Consider the following 20,836-nt stretch of genomic DNA (forward strand, 5'->3'; position numbering starts at 1 on the left):
GGCCCATACATTCTGACATCATCACTACTGTAATATATACCTGACAAGGGCCCATACATTCTGATATCACTAATATATATACCTGACAGGGGCCCATACATTCTGATACCATCAATATTATATACCAGAACGGAGCCCACACATTCTGATATCATCAGTAATATATACCTGACAGGAGCCCATACATTCTGATATCATCAGTAATATATATACCTGACAGGAGCCCATACATTCTGATATCATCACTAATATATATACCTGACAGGGGCCCATACATTCTGATGCCATCACTAATATATACCTGACAGGAGCCCGTACAGTTTGTATCTACAATAATATATACCTGACAGGAGCCCGTACAGTCTATATCTACAATAATTTATACCTGACAGGAGACTGTACAGTCTGTATCTACAATAATATATACCTGACAGGAGTCCGTACAGTCTGTATCTACAATAATATATACCTGACAGGAGACTGTACAGTCTGTATCTACAATAATATATACCTGACAGGGGCCCGTACAGTCTATATCTACAATAATATATACCTGACAGGAGCCCGTACAGTCTATATCTACAATTATACCTGACAGGAGCCCGTACAGTCTGTATCTACAATATATACCTGACAGGGGCCCGTACAGTATATATCTACAATAATATATACCTGACAGGAGCCCGTACAGTCTGTATCTTCAATACTATAGACCTGACAGGAGTCTGTACAGTCTATATCTACAATAATTTATACCTGACAGGAGACTGTACAGTCTATATCTACAATAATATATACCTGACAGGAGCCCGTACAGTCTGTATCTACAATACTATAGACCTGACAGGAGTCCGTACAGTCTGTATCTACAATATATACCTGACAGGGGCCCGTACAGTCTGTATCTACAATATATACCTGACAGGAGCCCATACAGTCTGTATCTACAATAATATATACCTGACAGGGGCCCGTACAGTCTGTATCTACAATATATACCTGACAGGGGCCCGTACAGTATATATCTACAATAATATATACCTGACAGGAGCCCGTACAGTCTGTATCTTCAATACTATAGACCTGACAGGAGTCTGTACAGTCTATATCTACAATAATTTATACCTGACAGGAGACTGTACAGTCTATATCTACAATAATATATACCTGACAGGAGCCCGTACAGTCTGTATCTACAATACTATAGACCTGACAGGAGTCCGTACAGTCTGTATCTACAATATATACCTGACAGGGGCCCGTACAGTCTGTATCTACAATATATACCTGACAGGAGCCCATACAGTCTGTATCTACAATAATATATACCTGACAGGAGACTGTACAGTCTGTATCTACAATAATATATACCTGACAGGGGCCCGTACAGTCTGTATCTACAATATATACCTGACAGGGGCCCGTACAGTCTATATCTACAATATATACCTGACAGGAGCCCATACAGTCTGTATCTATAATAATATATGTGAAAACACAAAAAAGCACAGTAAAACCAAAAACACTCTGTTGCAAAAAAATCACAGTGGACAGCAAGTGCTGGTAAAAAGATGGAAAAAACAGGGTATTTGGTTGATACGTTTTTTGCAAAAAATGTATGTTAAGCCGCTCTACCAAACGTCAAGGTATACCCGTATCAGAGCAGTCCTAGCTAATGTATGTAATCCCTATCTGATGTATTTAAAACCTGGTCATATGTACAATACCTGTATGAGCAGGATTCAGAAAAGGAATGTCCATGTGGACACGCTGGACAAAACGGCTCCTGTGCGCACAGCTCAAAAAAAGAGGGGTGGAGGCCTCCCCAGTCTTGTGGACACAAGAAAACAATAATGTAAAACCAGAACACATGAGCTGCGCGCACAGTGAACAAGCCCGTAGAGACATGTTCACACCACCAAGAGACTTGAAAACACAAAAAAGCACAGTAAAACCAAAAACACTCTGTTGCTAAAAAATCACAGTGGACAGCAAGTGCTGGTAAAAAGAAGGAAAAAACAGGGTATTTGGTTGATACGTTTTTTGCAAAAAATGTATATTAAGCCGCTCTACCAAACGTCAAGGTATACCCGTATCAGAGCAGTCCTAGCTAATGTATGTAATCCCTATCTGATGTATTTAAAACCTGGTCATATGTACAATACCTGTATGAGCAGGATTCAGAAAAGGAATGTCCATGTGGACACGCTGGACAAAACGGCTCCTGTGCGCACAGCTCAAAAAAAGAGGGGTGGAGGCCTCCCCAGTCTTGTGGACACAAGAAAACAATAATGTAAAACCAGAACACATGAGCTGCGCGCACAGTGAACAAGCCCGTAGAGACATGTTCACACCACCAAGAGACTTGAAAACACAAAAAAGCACAGTAAAACCAAAAACACTCTGTTGCAAAAAAATCACAGTGGACAGCAAGTGCTGGTAAAAAGATGGAAAAAACAGGGTATTTGGTTGATACGTTTTTTGCAAAAAATGTATATTAAGCCGCTCTACCAAACGTCAAGGTATACCCGTATCAGAGCAGTCCAATAATTTATACCTGACAGACTGTACAGTCTGTATCTACAATAATATATACCTGACAGGGGCCTGTACAGTCTGTATCTACAATAATATATACCTGACAGGGGCCCGTACAGTCTGTATCTACAATAATATATACCTGACAGGAGCCCGTACAGTCTATATCTACAATTATACCTGACAGGAGGCCGTACAGTCTGTATCTACAATATATACCTGACAGGGGCCCGTACAGTATATATCTACAATAATATATACCTCACAGGAGCCCGTACAGTCTGTATCTACAATACTATAGACCTGACAGAGCCCATACAGTCTGTATCTACAATATATACCTGACAGGAGCCCGTACAGTCTGTATCTACAATATATACCTGACAGGGGCCCGTACAGTCTATACGAGGGGCGATCCAAAAGTAATGATAATCGGTTATTTTTATTGCACACAGAAATTTTTAAATAAAATGTTTTCTTCTTTCTTAGGTACCCACTAGTCCAGGAAAAAAAATTACTTAAATAGACCACGATTCCCAGGAGCTACATTCATTTGAATATGAACTGCCGAGGAGTGAACATCAAAATGGAAAAAATTAGCTCAGAGCTGTCATCAAATACCTCTGCTTGAAAAAAATGAGTACCAAAGACATACACAGCGACTTGGTGGAAACATTGGGGGACTCTTCTCCATATTCCACAGTTGCACGCTGGGCCAAGGAATTTAAGCTGGGAAGAACATCGACGGAAAATGAACATCGTGAAGGACGCCTATCCACGTCCCTCAATGAAGAAAACGTGAAAAAAGTTGAAGAAGTTGTATTTTCAGATCGAAGAGTGACTATCAGGCATGTAGCTGAGGTCACAGGGATCTCATATGGCAGTATTCAAAGAATCCTTGCAAAAGAATTGCATATGAGAAAGGTCTCCGCGCGTTGGGTGCCAAAAATGTTAACCGACGAACAAAAGAAGAAACGAGTTGACATTTCAATAGCAAATCTCGAAAAGTTCCAAGCAGACAAGGAAATTTTTTTGTCACGTTTTTTGACCATGGACAAGACCTGGATCCACCACTTTGATCCCGAAACTAAACAACAATCGATGACATAGAAACGAGCCGACGAACCGACGCTGAAGAAATTCAAAGTGTCAAGCTCAGCAGGGAAGGTTATGGCGTCCGTTTTTTTGGACGCTGAAGGAATTATTATGGTGGACTATTTGGAGAAGGGAGCCACTATTACGGGCTCCTACTACGCAGAACAAATAAGAAGATTGCGGGAGGCTATCAAGGAGAAAAGGCGCGGCAAACTGCGGGCTGGAGTGTTGTTTCACCAAGATAACGCGCCTGCTCACAAAGCTGTTGCCATGGCTACCATTCAAGAAGCGGGCTTTGAACTGGTGGAACACCCCCCCTATTCACCAGATCTAGCCCCCAGTGACTTCTCTCTCTTTCCTCGGCTCAAGGAACACCTCCGGGGCAAGAAATTTGACGACAATAGCGACGTGATAACCGCTGTTGGGGATTTTTTTGAGGGTCAAGATCAATAATTTTTTTCGAAGGGAATTCTAAGTTTAGAAAAGAGATGGACTAAATGTATAGACTTCTTAGGAGACTATGTAGAAAAATAAATTTATTTTTTGACTATATTCATTGTGTTTAGTATTATCATTACTTTTGGATCGCCCCTCGTATCTACAATAATATATACCTGACAGGAGCCCGTACAGTCTGTATCTACAATACTATAGACCTGACAGGAGTCCGTACAGTCTATGCAATGCCTACAAGTAGTATTCAACCCCCTGCAGATTTAGCAGGTTTAATAAGCTGCAAATAAGTTAGAGCCTTCAAACTTCAAACAAGAGCAGGATTTATTAACAGATGCATAAATCTTACAAACCAAAAAGTTTTGTTGCTCAGTTAAATTTTTATAAATTTTAAACATAAAAGTGTGGGTCAATTATTATTCAACCCCTAGGTTTAATATTTTGTGGAATAACCTTTGTTTGCAATTACAGCTAATAATCGTCTTTTATAAGACCTGATCAGGCAGGCACAGGTCTCTGGAGTTATCTTGGCCCACTCCTCCATGCAGATCTTCTCCAAGTTATCTAGGTTCTTTGGGTGTCTCATGTGGACTTTAATCTTGAGCTCCTTCCACAAGTTTTCAATTGGGTTAAGGTCACGAGACTTACTAGGCCACTGCAACACCTTGATTTTTTGCCTCTTGAACCAGGCCTTGGTTTTCTTGGCTGTGTGCTTTGGGTCGTTGTCTTGTTGGAAGATGAAATGACGACCCATCTTAAGATCCTTGATGGAGGAACGGAGGTTCTTGGCCAAAATCTCCAGGTAGGCCGTGCTATCCATCTTCCCATGGATGCGGACCAGATGGTCAGGCCCCTTGGCTGAGAAACAGCCCCACAGCATGATGCTGCCACCACCATGCTTGACTGTAGGGATGGTATTCTTGGGGTCGTATGCAGTGCCATCCAGTCTCCAAACGTCACGTGTGTGGTTGGCACCAAAGATCTCGATCTTGGTCTCATCAGACCAGAGAACCTTGAACCAGTCAGTCTCAGAGTCCTCCAAGTGATCATGAGCAAACTGTAGACGAGCCTTGACATGACGCTTTGAAAGTAAAGGTACCTTACGGGCTCGTCTGGAACGGAGACCATTGCAGTGGAGTACGTTACTTATGGTATTGACTGAAACCAATGTCCCTACTGCCATGAGATCTTCCCGGAGCTCCTTCCTTGTTGTCCTTGGGTTAGCCTTGACTCTTCGGACAAGCCTTGCCTCGGCACGGGAGGAAACTTTCAAAGGCTGTCCAGGCCGTAGAAGGCTAACAGTAGTTCCATAAGCCTTCCACTTCCGGATGATGCTCCCAACAGTGGAGACAGGTAGGCCCAACTCCTTGGAAAGGGTTTTGTACCCCTTGCCAGCCTTGTGACCCTCCACGATCTTGTCTCTGATGGCCTTGGAATGCTCCTTTGTCTTTCCCATGTTGACCATGTATGAGTGCTGTTCACAAGTTTGGGGAGGGTCTTAAATAGTCAGAAAAGGCTGGAAAAAGAGATAATTAATACAAACATGTGAAGCTCATTGTTCTTTGTGCCTGAACTACTTCTTAATACTTTATGGGAACCAAACAGAATTCTGGTGGGTTGAGGGGTTGAATAATAAATGACCCTCTGAAAAGACTTTTCACAATTTTTAAAAAAAATAAACAAAGAAATAACATTCTTTTTTGCTGCAGTGCATTTCACACTTCCAGGCTGATCTACAGTCCAAATGTCACAATGCCAAGTTAATTCCAAATGTGTAAATCTGCAGGGGGTTGAATACTACTTGTAGGCACTGTATCTACAATAATATATACCTGACAGGAGCCCGTACAGTCTGTATCTACAATAATATATACCTGACAGGAGCCCGTACAGTCTGTATCTACAATACTATAGACCTGACAGGAGTCCACACATTCTATATCTACAATAATATATACCTGACAGGAGCCCGTACAGTCTGTATCTACAATAATATATACCTGACAGGAGCCCATACAGCCTGTATCTACAATAATATATACCTGACAGGAGTCCGTACAGTCTGTATCTACAATATATACCTGACAGGAGCCCATACAGTCTGTATCTACAATAATATATACCTGACAGGAGTCCGTACAGTCTGTATCTACAATATATACCTGACAGGAGCCCATACAGTCTGTATCTACAATAATATACACCTGACAGGAGTCCGTACAGTCTGTATCTACAATATATACCTGACAGGAGCCCATACAGTCTGTATCTACAATAATATACACCTGACAGGAGTCCGTACAGTCTGTATCTACAATATATACCTGACAGGAGCCCATACAGTCTGTATCTACAATAATATACACCTGACAGGAGTCCGTACAGTCTGTATCTACAATATATACCTGACAGGAGCCCATACAGTCTGTATCTACAATAATATATACCTGACAGGAGTCCGTACAGTCTATATCTACAATAATATATACCTGACAGGAGTCCGTACAGTCTGTATCTACAATATATACCTGACAGGAGCCCATACAGTCTGTATCTACAATAATATATACCTGACAGGAGCCCATACAGTCTGTATCTACAATAATATATACCTGACAGGAGCCCATACAGTCTGTATCTACAATAATATATACCTGACAGGAGTCCGTACAGTCTGTATCTACAATATATACCTGACAGGAGCCCATACAGTCTGTATCTACAATACTATATACTTGACAGGAGTCCGTACAGTCTGTATCTACAATAATATATACCTGACAGGAGCCCATACAGTCTGTATCTACAATAATATATACCTGACAGGAGCCCATACAGTCTGTATCTACACTAATATATACCTGACATGAGCCCATACAGTCTGTATCTACAATAATATATACCTGACAGGAGTCCGTACAGTCTGTATCTACAATATATACCTGACAGGAGCCCATACAGTCTGTATCTACAATACTATATACTTGACAGGAGTCCGTACAGTCTGTATCTACAATAATATATACCTGACAGGAGCCCATACAGTCTGTATCTACAATAATATATACCTGACAGGAGCCCATACAGTCTGTATCTACACTAATATATACCTGACAGGAGTCCATACAGTCTGTATCTACAATAATATATACCTGACAGGAGCCCATACAGCCTGTATCTACAATAATATATACCTGACAGGAGCCCATACAGTCTGTATCTACAATAATATATACCTGGCAGGAGCCCATACAGTCTGTATCTACAATACTATATACTTGACAGGAGTCCGTACAGTCTGTATCTACAATAATATATACCTGACAGGAGCCCATACAGTCTGTATCTACAATAATATATACCTGACAGGAGCCCATACAGTCTGTATCTACACTAATATATACCTGACAGGAGCCCGTACAGTCTGTATCTACAATAATATATACCTGACAGGAGTCCGTACAGTCTGTATCTACAATATATACCTGACAGGAGCCCATACAGTCTGTATCTACAATACTATATACTTGACAGGAGTCCGTACAGTCTGTATCTACAATAATATATACCTGACAGGAGCCCATACAGCCTGTATCTACAATAATATATACCTGACATGAGCCCGTACAGTCTGTATCTACAATAATATATACCTGACAGGAGTCCGTACAGTCTGTATCTACAATATATACCTGACAGGAGCCCATACAGTCTGTATCTACAATACTATATACTTGACAGGAGTCCGTACAGTCTGTATCTACAATAATATATACCTGACAGGAGCCCATACAGTCTGTATCTACAATAATATATACCTGACAGGAGCCCATACAGTCTGTATCTACAATAATATATACCTGACAGGAGCCCATACAGTCTGTATCTACACTAATATATACCTGACATGAGCCCATACAGTCTGTATCTACAATAATATATACCTGACAGGAGTCCGTACAGTCTGTATCTACAATATATACCTGACAGGAGCCCATACAGTCTGTATCTACAATACTATATACTTGACAGGAGTCCGTACAGTCTGTATCTACAATAATATATACCTGACAGGAGCCCATACAGTCTGTATCTACACTAATATATACCTGACAGGAGTCCATACAGTCTGTATCTACAATAATATATACCTGACAGGAGCCCATACAGTCTGTATCTACAATAATATATACCTGACAGGAGCCCATACAGTCTGTATCTACAATAATATATACCTGACAGGAGTCCGTACAGTCTGTATCTACAATAATATATACCTGACAGGAGCCCATACAGTCTGTATCTACAATAATATATACCTGACAGGAGTCCGTACAGTCTGTATCTACAATATATACCTGACAGGAGCCCATACAGTCTGTATCTACAATATATACCTGACAGGAGCCCATACAGTCTGTATCTACACTAATATATACCTGACATGAGCCCGTACAGTCTGTATCTACAATAATATATACCTGACAGGAGTCCGTACAGTCTGTATCTACAATATATACCTGACAGGAGCCCATACAGTCTGTATCTACAATACTATATACCTGACAGGAGCCCATACAGTCTGTATCTACAATAATATATACCTGACATGAGTCCGTACAGTCTGTATCTACAATATATACCTGACAGGAGCCCATACAGTCTGTATCTACAATACTATATACTTGACAGGAGTCCGTACAGTCTGTATCTACAATAATATATACCTGACAGGAGCCCATACAGTCTGTATCTACAATAATATATACCTGACAGGAGTCCATACAGTCTGTATCTACAATAATATATACCTGACAGGAGCCCATACAGTCTGTATCTACACTATATACCTGACAGGAGCTCGTACAGTCTGTATCTACAATAATATATACCTGACAGGAGCCCATACAGTCTGTATCTACAATAATATATACCTGACAGGAGTCCATACAGTCTGTATCTACAATATATACCTGACAGGAGCCCATACAGTCTATATCTACAATACTATATACTTGACAGGAGTCCGTACAGTCTGTATCTACAATATTTACCTGACAGGAGCCCATACAGTCTATATCTACAATACTATATACTTGACAGGAGTCCGTATAGTCTGTATCTACAATATATACCTGACAGGAGCCCATACAGTCTATATCTACAATACTATATACTTGACAGGAGTCCGTACAGTCTGTATCTACAATAATATATACCTGACAGGAGCCCATACAGTCTGTATCTACAATATATACCTGACAGGAGCCCATACAGTCTGTATCTACAATAATATATACCTGACAGGAGCCCATACAGTCTGTATCTACAATATATACCTGACAGGAGCCCATACAGTCTATATCTACAATACTATATACTTGACAGGAGTCCGTACAGTCTGTATCTACAATAATATATACCTGACATGAGTCCGTACAGTCTGTATCTACAATATATACCTGACAGGAGCCCATACAGTCTGTATCTACAATACTATATACTTGACAGGAGTCCGTACAGTCTGTATCTACAATAATATATACCTGACAGGAGCCCATACAGTCTGTATCTACAATAATATATACCTGACAGGAGTCCATACAGTCTGTATCTACAATAATATATACCTGACAGGAGCCCATACAGTCTGTATCTACACTATATACCTGACAGGAGCTCGTACAGTCTGTATCTACAATAATATATACCTGACAGGAGCCCATACAGTCTGTATCTACAATAATATATACCTGACAGGAGTCCGTACAGTCTGTATCTACAATATATACCTGACAGGAGCCCATACAGTCTGTATCTACAATACTATATACTTGACAGGAGTCCGTACAGTCTGTATCTACAATAATATATACCTGACAGGAGCCCATACAGCCTGTATCTACAATAATATATACCTGACATGAGCCCGTACAGTCTGTATCTACAATAATATATACCTGACAGGAGTCCGTACAGTCTGTATCTACAATATATACCTGACAGGAGCCCATACAGTCTGTATCTACAATACTATATACTTGACAGGAGTCCGTACAGTCTGTATCTACAATAATATATACCTGACAGGAGCCCATACAGTCTGTATCTACAATAATATATACCTGACAGGAGCCCATACAGTCTGTATCTACAATAATATATACCTGACAGGAGCCCATACAGTCTGTATCTACACTAATATATACCTGACATGAGCCCATACAGTCTGTATCTACAATAATATATACCTGACAGGAGTCCGTACAGTCTGTATCTACAATATATACCTGACAGGAGCCCATACAGTCTGTATCTACAATACTATATACTTGACAGGAGTCCGTACAGTCTGTATCTACAATAATATATACCTGACAGGAGCCCATACAGTCTGTATCTACACTAATATATACCTGACAGGAGTCCATACAGTCTGTATCTACAATAATATATACCTGACAGGAGCCCATACAGTCTGTATCTACAATAATATATACCTGACAGGAGCCCATACAGTCTGTATCTACAATAATATATACCTGACAGGAGTCCGTACAGTCTGTATCTACAATAATATATACCTGACAGGAGCCCATACAGTCTGTATCTACAATAATATATACCTGACAGGAGTCCGTACAGTCTGTATCTACAATATATACCTGACAGGAGCCCATACAGTCTGTATCTACAATATATACCTGACAGGAGCCCATACAGTCTGTATCTACACTAATATATACCTGACATGAGCCCGTACAGTCTGTATCTACAATAATATATACCTGACAGGAGTCCGTACAGTCTGTATCTACAATATATACCTGACAGGAGCCCATACAGTCTGTATCTACAATACTATATACCTGACAGGAGCCCATACAGTCTGTATCTACAATAATATATACCTGACATGAGTCCGTACAGTCTGTATCTACAATATATACCTGACAGGAGCCCATACAGTCTGTATCTACAATACTATATACTTGACAGGAGTCCGTACAGTCTGTATCTACAATAATATATACCTGACAGGAGCCCATACAGTCTGTATCTACAATAATATATACCTGACAGGAGTCCATACAGTCTGTATCTACAATAATATATACCTGACAGGAGCCCATACAGTCTGTATCTACACTATATACCTGACAGGAGCTCGTACAGTCTGTATCTACAATAATATATACCTGACAGGAGCCCATACAGTCTGTATCTACAATAATATATACCTGACAGGAGTCCATACAGCCTGTATCTACAATATATACCTGACAGGAGCCCATACAGTCTATATCTACAATACTATATACTTGACAGGAGTCCGTACAGTCTGTATCTACAATATATACCTGACAGGAGCCCATACAGTCTATATCTACAATACTATATACTTGACAGGAGTCCGTATAGTCTGTATCTACAATATATACCTGACAGGAGCCCATACAGTCTATATCTACAATACTATATACTTGACAGGAGTCCGTACAGTCTGTATCTACAATAATATATACCTGACAGGAGCCCATACAGTCTGTATCTACAATATATACCTGACAGGAGCCCATACAGTCTGTATCTACAATAATATATACCTGACAGGAGCCCATACAGTCTGTATCTACAATATATACCTGACAGGAGCCCATACAGTCTATATCTACAATACTATATACTTGACAGGAGTCCGTACAGTCTGTATCTACAATAATATATACCTGACATGAGTCCGTACAGTCTGTATCTACAATATATACCTGACAGGAGCCCATACAGTCTGTATCTACAATACTATATACTTGACAGGAGTCCGTACAGTCTGTATCTACAATAATATATACCTGACAGGAGCCCATACAGTCTGTATCTACAATAATATATACCTGACAGGAGTCCATACAGTCTGTATCTACAATAATATATACCTGACAGGAGCCCATACAGTCTGTATCTACACTATATACCTGACAGGAGCTCGTACAGTCTGTATCTACAATAATATATACCTGACAGGAGCCCATACAGTCTGTATCTACAATAATATATACCTGACAGGAGTCCATACAGTCTGTATCTACAATATATACCTGACAGGAGCCCATACAGTCTATATCTACAATACTATATACTTGACAGGAGTCCGTACAGTCTGTATCTACAATATATACCTGACAGGAGCCCATACAGTCTATATCTACAATACTATATACTTGACAGGAGTCCGTACAGTCTGTATCTACAATATATACCTGACAGGAGCCCATACAGTCTATATCTACAATACTATATACTTGACAGGAGTCCGTACAGTCTGTATCTACAATATATACCTGACAGGAGCCCATACAGTCTATATCTACAATACTATATACTTGACAGGAGTCCGTACAGTCTGTATCTACAATAATATATACCTGACAGGAGCCCATACAGTCTGTATCTACAATATATACCTGACAGGAGCCCATACAGTCTGTATCTACAATAATATATACCTGACAGGAGCCCGTACAGTCTATATCTACAATACTATATACTTGACAGGAGTCCGTACAGTCTATATCTACAATAATATACTGACAGGAGCCCATACAGTCTATATCTACAATACTATATACTTGACAGGAGTCCGTACAGTCTATATCTACAATAATATACTGACAGGAGCCCGTACAGTCTAGCGTCTTCACCAGTGAGCTGGCTAAATTGTATGGGCTGCAGTCAGGACCTGGCAGGAGCCCATATATTCTACTGGCTTTAATCATTTATACCTTGAAGGAGCACATACATTCTAGTGTCATGTATGGGCTGCAGTCAGGGCCAGGCAGCCGCCCATAAAGTCTGCTATCTTCAAGAATATATACCTTAGGCTACGTTCACATTAGCGTTGCGCGCCGGTGCGTCGGCGACGCAACGCACGACGCACAAAAAACGCGCGCAAAAACGCTGCGTTTTGCGACGCGTGCGTCGTTTTTTGACGAAAATCGGACGCACGAAAAATGCAACTTGTTGCATTTTCTTGCATCCGACGCTAGCGACGCACGTGTCGAAAAACGCAACCAAAAAAACGCACGCGTCCCCTATGTTAAACATAGGGGCGCGTCGCCGCTGCGTCGCATCTGCGTCGCCGACGCAACAGCGACGCACATTAGCGGAACGCTAATGTGAACGTAGCCTTACTGCAGCCCATACACTCTAGTATCTACAGTAGTGAGCGGGCTAGAGTGTATGGGCTGCAGTCAGGACCTGGAAGGAGCCCATACACTCTAGCATCTTCAGTAACGAGCCTGCTACACTGTATGTGGGCTGTAGTCAGGAAACCAGGAAGGAGCCCATACACTCTAGGCTCAACAGTGTATGAGTGATGACGCACCCGTCGTAACCTGCAAACGTAAAGAGGTTCCGGTTCATCGGAAGTTGCGGCACACCCACTACTGAAAACCGGATGTCTATTACGTAAGGGCGCTATGTCCTTTCGGGAACTGTAGTTTATCAGGGCAGAAGAAGAAAGTTCTTCGCACTTCCGAAAACTACATCTCCCGTGCTGCTCTTGTCCTCTCTGCCCATTTGGGCGTGGCTATGCTCGCATTCGCAGCCGTTTTCAGTGAGTGTAGGTGTGCTGTAATTCTTCCCACTCTCCTGCACGAGGCGGAGAGAGACAGCGACTTTGGATAGCTCCAGAAGCTCTGCGGCAGGAAGGTGCGTTGTTGTCACTAGTGAGTGAGGAAACCTTCGAGGCGGGCGTGGTCTACTCCATCTTGTCCTTTTGGGTTCGGTGCGTGTCTGCTTCTAGTGGGCGGCCGTGCTGGAGATGTAGCGAGTTCGGCTGATGTGTGTGAGTCTAGCAGTGATGGGAGACACATGGTCATGCACTGACTCGTTTGGGTGCGGTGATGGCTGCTCGGGGCTCCTTTTACTGATCTTGTTCTTCGCAACCTTCGGCGTCCCGTCCCTTGGTGTTACACTATTCAGAGCAGTGATAGCGCTTGTTCTTGGCTTGTGGCCCTGACATACATCCGGCAAACAACTTGTTCACATGCCAGTGGCTGATGCAGCGTGTTACCCGCCAACGTGATGCTACCTGCCCTGTTAGCCGGGAACCGGGCACACATCAGTCACTGAGGCACACGAAGATTCCCGGAGCTGTGCCACAACAACACTTTTTATGCCTGCCTCCATGTAGCACAGACTTGGAAAATAAGTCCTTATTAAAATGTGTATCCATTGACGTTTATGCCTTATAGTCCTGGCCCACTTCCCCACTGCAGCAGAAAGTGTTATACCTGCTGACAAAATGAAGGAATACTCCCCTCAAAGCAATTTAACAGCAGCAGGTTGTGTCTAGTGCCTGAGGTATCACCAGTGCTACTGATCTGCCTGTTCCTCATTGTTTACATGAGAAATCAGGATCATGATGGAACTGTGAACTGAGCCTTAAATAGGTTTTGAGCAGGGCTGTGGAGTTGGTATAAAATGGACCGATTCCTAAGATATATAATAAATTGGGTTCAGTGCAGGATGTGATGTAAAAGATTTCATATGAATTTGGGAGAGTTATGAAATCTTACGTTTGTTCTATTCCTGATCTGTTGAGATGAATCTTTATGTACATGCTGAGTAGTGAGGCCGTGCTGTGGAGTCGTTGAGATGAATCTTTATGTACATGCTGAGTAGTGAGGCCGTGCTGTGGAGTCGTTGAGATGAATCTGTGCTGCACTTCATGTACATGCTGAGTAGTGAGGCCGTGCTGTGGAGTCGTTGAGATGAATCTGTGCTGCGCTTTATGTACATGCTCAGTAGTGAGGCCATGTGGTGGAGTCATTGAGATGAATCTGTGCTGCGCTTTATGTACATGCTGAGTAGTGAGGCCGTGCTGTGGAGTCGTTGAGATGAATCTGTGCTGCACTTCATGTACATGCTGAGTAGTGAGGCCGTGCTGTGGAGTCGTTGAGATGAATCTGTGCTGCACTTCATGTACATGCTGAGTAGTGAGGCCGTGCTGTGGAGTCGTTGAGATGAATCTTTATGTACATGCTCAGCAGTGAGGCCGTGCTGTGGAGTCGTTGAGATGAATCTGTGCTGCGCTTTATGTACATGCTGAGTAGTGAGGCCGTGCTGTGGAGTCGTTGAGATGAATCTGTGCTGCACTTCATGTACATGCTGAGTAGTGAGGCCGTGCTGTGGAGTCGTTGAGATGAATCTGTGCTGCGCTTTATGTACATGCTCAGTAGTGAGGCCATGTGGTGGAGTCATTGAGATGAATCTGTGCTGCGCTTTATTTACATGCTCAGTAGTGAGGCAGTGCTGTGGAGTCGTTGAGATGAATCTGTGCTGCACTTTATGTACATGCAAGGTAGTAATGCTCCTTCTCCAGTGCTATGGAGTCAGGGTGATTGAGGAGTTGAAGATTTGGCTTAGGCTAGGTTCCCATTGCGTTAATGGGACAACGCTAACGGACAGCGTTGCATGGCGAAATTAACGCCGTGCAACGGGTCCGTTAGCGCGCCCATTGACAGCAATATTATTTGTTTTTGTAGCGCGTGCCATTTTCGGCACGCGCTAGCGATGTGCCGCGCCTCGGACGCTGCTTGTGGCGTCCGAGGTCCGTTCCTCGCTAACGCAGATCGGGGATCTGCGCTAGCGGGGACGGCGAACGCGGCCCCTAAATAAACATTGCGTTGGCGCAATCTGCTAGCGCTATGCGCTTAACGGATTGCCTTAACGCAATGGGAACCTAGCCTTACTGATTCCACAGCCCTGGTTTCAGCATAAAGTTCTCCAGTCATTGTGTGTGACTAAAATTGCAACCATGTAAACTCCTGAAGCTGATCATGGGGCAATCCTGAGAGTGAGCATGTTAACCTTGTTGGAGGTCTGGTCACAAGATATTGTTGAACTATCCCTCCTCTCTGAAATCTATTTTTTTTATTTTTTATACATGAACATTGAGTATTATAGCTGCTGCTGTCGGCCTCTCATTCTTTAGACTAGTAGTTGATCTGCAGTACCCAGCAGAGGCCACTGCACATGGGAGCTCCACTCATTGTTTACATCTGGCTGCCTTTGTGGAGCTAACAGCTGATCGTTTTGGTTCCAGGGTTTTGGTGCCTAACCAATCTGATACTGATGTCCCATGCCTTGGGACTGTTAGTCAGTTTTTTTGTGACTAGATAAATTGGTGGCTGGATAATGCTGTATTGGTGAAGGCTTTCTTTATAGTCCATGAACATTGAGGTCGATTTGGCTGCAGTGGTCATTTGCTATAAACCTTCTGGCCTTGTTATGCAACTAGGAGCAGCAGTGGATAAATAAGACAAAGTTGGATACCTTTACATCCTGTAGTTTGTGCATCATTTGTTCTTTCCATGCTTCATAGTACTCAGTCATTATGTGACTTCAGAGAAATTCAATAATGTTTATTAAAGTGGTATTTTATGATTTTATTTCACGAGTGTTTAAAGCGAACCTGTCACCAGGTTTGGCTGATATGAGATGGGGCCACCACCTTTCAGCTCTCATATACATCGTGTAACTCGCCTCTTGGAGGTGATGGCTGTATATCGTAGTGATTAAACCTGGTAACACTTAGCCTTAAGGCTAAGTGCACACGTTGCAGAATTGCCGCGGAAATTTCCGTGGCAATTCTGCGCCTCCTGCCGCGGGTATATCGCATGCGGAAACGGCATGCATATTCCCGCAGAAAACTAGCGTTTTGCAAGCATAATTAGCTTGCAGAATGCTAGCGTTTTCCAAGCGATCTGTAGCATAGCTTGTAAAACTGACAGGTTGGTCACACTTGTCAAACATAGTGTTTGACAAGTGTGACCAACTTTTTACTATTGATGCAGCCTATGCCGCATCATTAGTAAAAGATAAAACGTTTAAAATAAAAAAAATAAAAAATGGTTATACTTGCCTACCGCGAACAGCCGATCTCAGTGGCTTCCGTTCCTATAGATGGTGTGTGTGCAGGACCTTCGATGACGTCACGTGACCGCGCCGTCATCGCGGTCATGTGACCGCGACCTCATCGCAGGTCTTTCACACACACCATCTACATGAACGGAAGCGGCCGCGTGCAGCGCTGAGGGGCAGGAAGACTCCGGGGGCCATCAGAGGGTGAGTATATCACGATTTTTTTTTTTTTTTTAATTCTTTTTTAACAATTATATGGTGCCCAGTTCGTGGAGAGTCTCCTCTCCTCCACCCTGGGTACCAACCGCACATGATCTGCTTACTTCCTACATGGTGGACATAGCCCCATGCGGGAAGTAAGCAGATCAATGCAATGCATTCCTAGGTGTGCGGAATCCCCGCGATTCCGCAAATATAATGAACATGCTGCCTATTTTACCGCAAATCTTTTCCGCTGCGGAAAAATACTCAGTATGTGCACAACATTTGCGGAATGCATTCTAATTAATAGTAACCAGAACCAAACCAAAGAATGGTAGCCGTGCGGCACTAGAACCACAACTTTTCACAGGTGTGCGGTTGAGCGGCGGCAGCGTCGGTTGCAACACTATCCAGAGAAAACAGCTCAGGGTGGTGCTCACAGAACAATCCACAGAGGACCAAAGGCTTCACTGACGGTATATCAGAAGAGAAAATATGGCACTCACCCCTAGAAATGCTGTGATGAAGTCCTTTATTTGCTACAAACAGCAATCAGGTACACATGGAGAGGCGGCAGGACGTGAACAGGAGAGGGTGCGGGGAACCGGTAAGGACTACGGCCGTTTCGCGCAAAGCGCTTCAACGGGTCCACCTGGACCCGTTGAAGCGCTTTGCGCGAAACGGCCGTAGTCCTTACCGGTTCCCCGCACCCTCTCCTGTTCACGTCCTGCCGCCTCTCCATGTGTACCTGATTGCTGTTTGTAGCAAATAAAGGACTTCATCACAGCATTTCTAGGGGTGAGTGCCATATTTTCTCTTCTGATATACCATTCTAATTAATAGGATGCTTAATGTTAGCGTGTTTTTTTCGCGGTTTTTATAGCGAAAAACCACGAAAAATCTGCTGCGTTTGCACATAGCCTTAAAGTAAACTTGAAAGCTGATGCATGTAGCGTGTCAGCTACTGGCTCAATGATCACAGCCTGGTATGTTTGACTTTGGAATGCTACTCTATTTCAGAGAAAAAAAATATTTTAAAAGCTGTCAGGTGGGTCCCCAGCGAGTTCTCCTTGCCTGCTGACACTGACTGTATTCACGTATGCAAACCTGTCAATCTAGAGCAGTTGGTGGGGGAAAGCCGCCATGTACGTGGTTGCTTTTAAAGTTTTTCTATGAAATACAGTTAGGTCCATATATATTTGGACAGACAGCATTTTACTAATTTTGGTTATAGACATTATCACAATGAATCTTAAACAAAACAATTCAGATGCAGTGGAAGTTCAGATTTTCAGCTTTCATTTGAGGGTATTCACATTAAAATTGGATAAAGGGTTTAGGTGTTTCAGCTCCTTAACATGTGCCATCCTGTTTTTAAAGGGACCAGAAGTAATTGGACAGATTCAATAATTTTAAATAAAATGTTCATTTCTCTAGTCACCTTCCACGACAGCATAGGAGGATGTCTCCATTCCCTAATGGGGGACAGGAAGCACGAGAGGTTAAAAGCCCCTCCTCCCTCCATATCACCAGTGTCTTTCCTGTCCCCTATGGGGCATAGAGCGGTTCTGGTATGCTGCGTGGCCGGCGACTGCGGTTTATCTGTATTTTCTCTGCCGGGCAGTTGTGGTCGGGGCTCGGCCTTCCTCCTCGTTATACTGCTCCCATCTCCCCCGGACTCGGGACCTTCGTGTCCCACCTGCACCTCTGCGGAGGTAAAACGGGCCAGTGATCCCCGGCGGTGGCCTCCATGAGCTCACCACTTCATCCTCCTCTCCTCTTCGGCGTCACGGAAGGGACATCATTGTTGCGCGTCACTTTCGGTCCTGCCCTCTCTGCTGTAACGCACGCTGGAGCGCATCGACTTCCTGGTCTGGCCTCCTAGTGCTCCCAGGACTACCGACGCCACGCAGAGCACGTCTTTCCACGTGGAGGCCTGCTCCAGGACCTCGGGAGGAGGAGGGGAACATGATTCACCTGCGCTGGGGGCTGGATTTATTTCTATATAAACCAGTCTGAAGACACCTCCAGGTAAGACTGATCACCTGTCATAATGGATGGTTCTTCCTGCCCTTCATCTGCAGAGCCCAGCACTACCCCTACTCCAGTAAGTCCGTTGCGGGGTGGGTCCGAGGCTAGGATTAGTGGGGCCCTTCTGATCCTTACACCACTCTCCCTCTCTTTGCAGGGAGACAAGTCTGCCCAGAAAATCCTGGCCAAAAAGACTCCTAAATGTGCAATCTGCAATGTAAAGCTTCCCTCTCTATGGGAGAAGAAGCTGTGTCAGGGGTGCACGGATAAAGTTGTCAGAGCCGAACAGCCTTCCCTCCTTGACGAAATCCGGGCCCTAGTCAAGCATGAAGTACAGACTTCTCTAGCTGCCTTCAATCCTCCTCCACAGCTTCAAGGTCCTTCTTAAAAGTAAGAATAATACAATTTGAGGATTTGGCCTCCGAGTCCGAACACTTTTTTCTCTTCGCCACGACAGCACCCACTGAGAGAGGGGATCCGCCCCTAGGAACAGGAAACCCTACGGAGAGATAAAAGGGCGGTCCCCCTCGCTCCCACAGTTTAATTTCCTGTTCCTACGGGAAGATCCACGGAGAAGAGGATTCCCAGCCTGGACGCCGCTTGCGCAGTTTACCTGTGAGGACGGCAAGGGCTCCAGGACTGGATGCAGCGTCGGGGGTGCTGATTCAGTTTTCCCCCCTCTGCTGGCAGACGTCGCGAGACCGGGTCGTGGGGGTCGGTTCGCGGCAGATGTCCGGCGGTCTGCGGGGCAAGCACCAGGTGGTAGCGTCGCGCCGTCCTCGGCGTACGCTTGTGCGGTGTGGAGCCCAGTGCATGCCCCCGGAAGTGCTGGTAAGCTTCCGGGGCGCGGAGGAGTGAGACGACGCCGGCGCTGAAGCCGGGTAACAGCGCTGGAGTACACAATATGGCCGCGATCCGGAAGTGGTTAGCACTTCCTGGTTCAACAGGAAGAACATGGCGGCCCCCATGTGAAAAGGACGCCGGCGCTGCATCCCGGCGTTCAGAATGGATTCTGCAAGGGAGCCTGCGGTACCTTCTCTAGAAGTTACCAACATCACCCCTCGCAGCCATGCCAGCAGCAGCAGCCGCTCTAGGCAGAGCGGATCGTCCAAAAGGAAGCCACCTGCATCTGTGTCTCCTCCTCAGCCGGTACCTGATCGATCAGCTTCTGGGTGAGTGTGCATCTACCCCACTAGTCTGATTATTGTCCCTCTCCCTTTATAATGGGCAAAAAGGAAGGAAAAAGCGAAACACAAGCAGTGTGCCTTATGTATCCAGCCCCTTCCGGATAGTTACACCAAAAGGCTATGTGATTCATGTATAAAATCAACGTTACGTGAGGAAGCCTCAGTCAAATCAGAGGATATAAGGGCCATGATCAGGGAGGAATTACGAGCCCTACAAAACGTTGACAGAGAGCCACGTGTTGAGGAGAAAAAAGGATACGTTTCACCTGTATCCGATCAGACCTCTGAGATAGAGGAAGCAAACTCAGATAGATCACAGCAGGAGGTATCCTCAGATGAGGATCAGGATACGTGCTTCCCCACAGACAGCATTGACAATCTGGTGAGATCAGTTTGCAATACCA

General features: G+C 43.8%; 1 protein-coding gene across 17 annotated transcripts in view; it reads left to right on the forward strand.

Annotated features, from left to right (window-relative positions):
• The first annotated feature begins 13,659 nt into the window (after positions 1-13,659).
• ZDHHC14 (zinc finger DHHC-type palmitoyltransferase 14) overlaps positions 13,660-20,836 on the forward strand; it is a 650,690-nt gene continuing 643,513 nt past the window's right edge. For 11 of the 17 annotated variants that reach the window (XR_011321957.1, XR_011321956.1, XR_011321955.1 and 8 more), the window contains exon 1: positions 13,660-13,797. The gene's annotated coding sequence lies outside the window, so the exon portion shown is untranslated. Of the gene's footprint in view, positions 13,934-20,836 lie in introns of all 17 variants that reach the window. The other 6 variants (XM_069769384.1, XM_069769378.1, XM_069769383.1 and 3 more) reach the window with 4 other exon arrangements.

Source organism: Ranitomeya imitator, chromosome 5 (assembly GCF_032444005.1).
Source record: "Ranitomeya imitator isolate aRanImi1 chromosome 5, aRanImi1.pri, whole genome shotgun sequence".
In the NCBI taxonomy this organism is placed as follows: domain Eukaryota; kingdom Metazoa; phylum Chordata; class Amphibia; order Anura; family Dendrobatidae; genus Ranitomeya; species Ranitomeya imitator.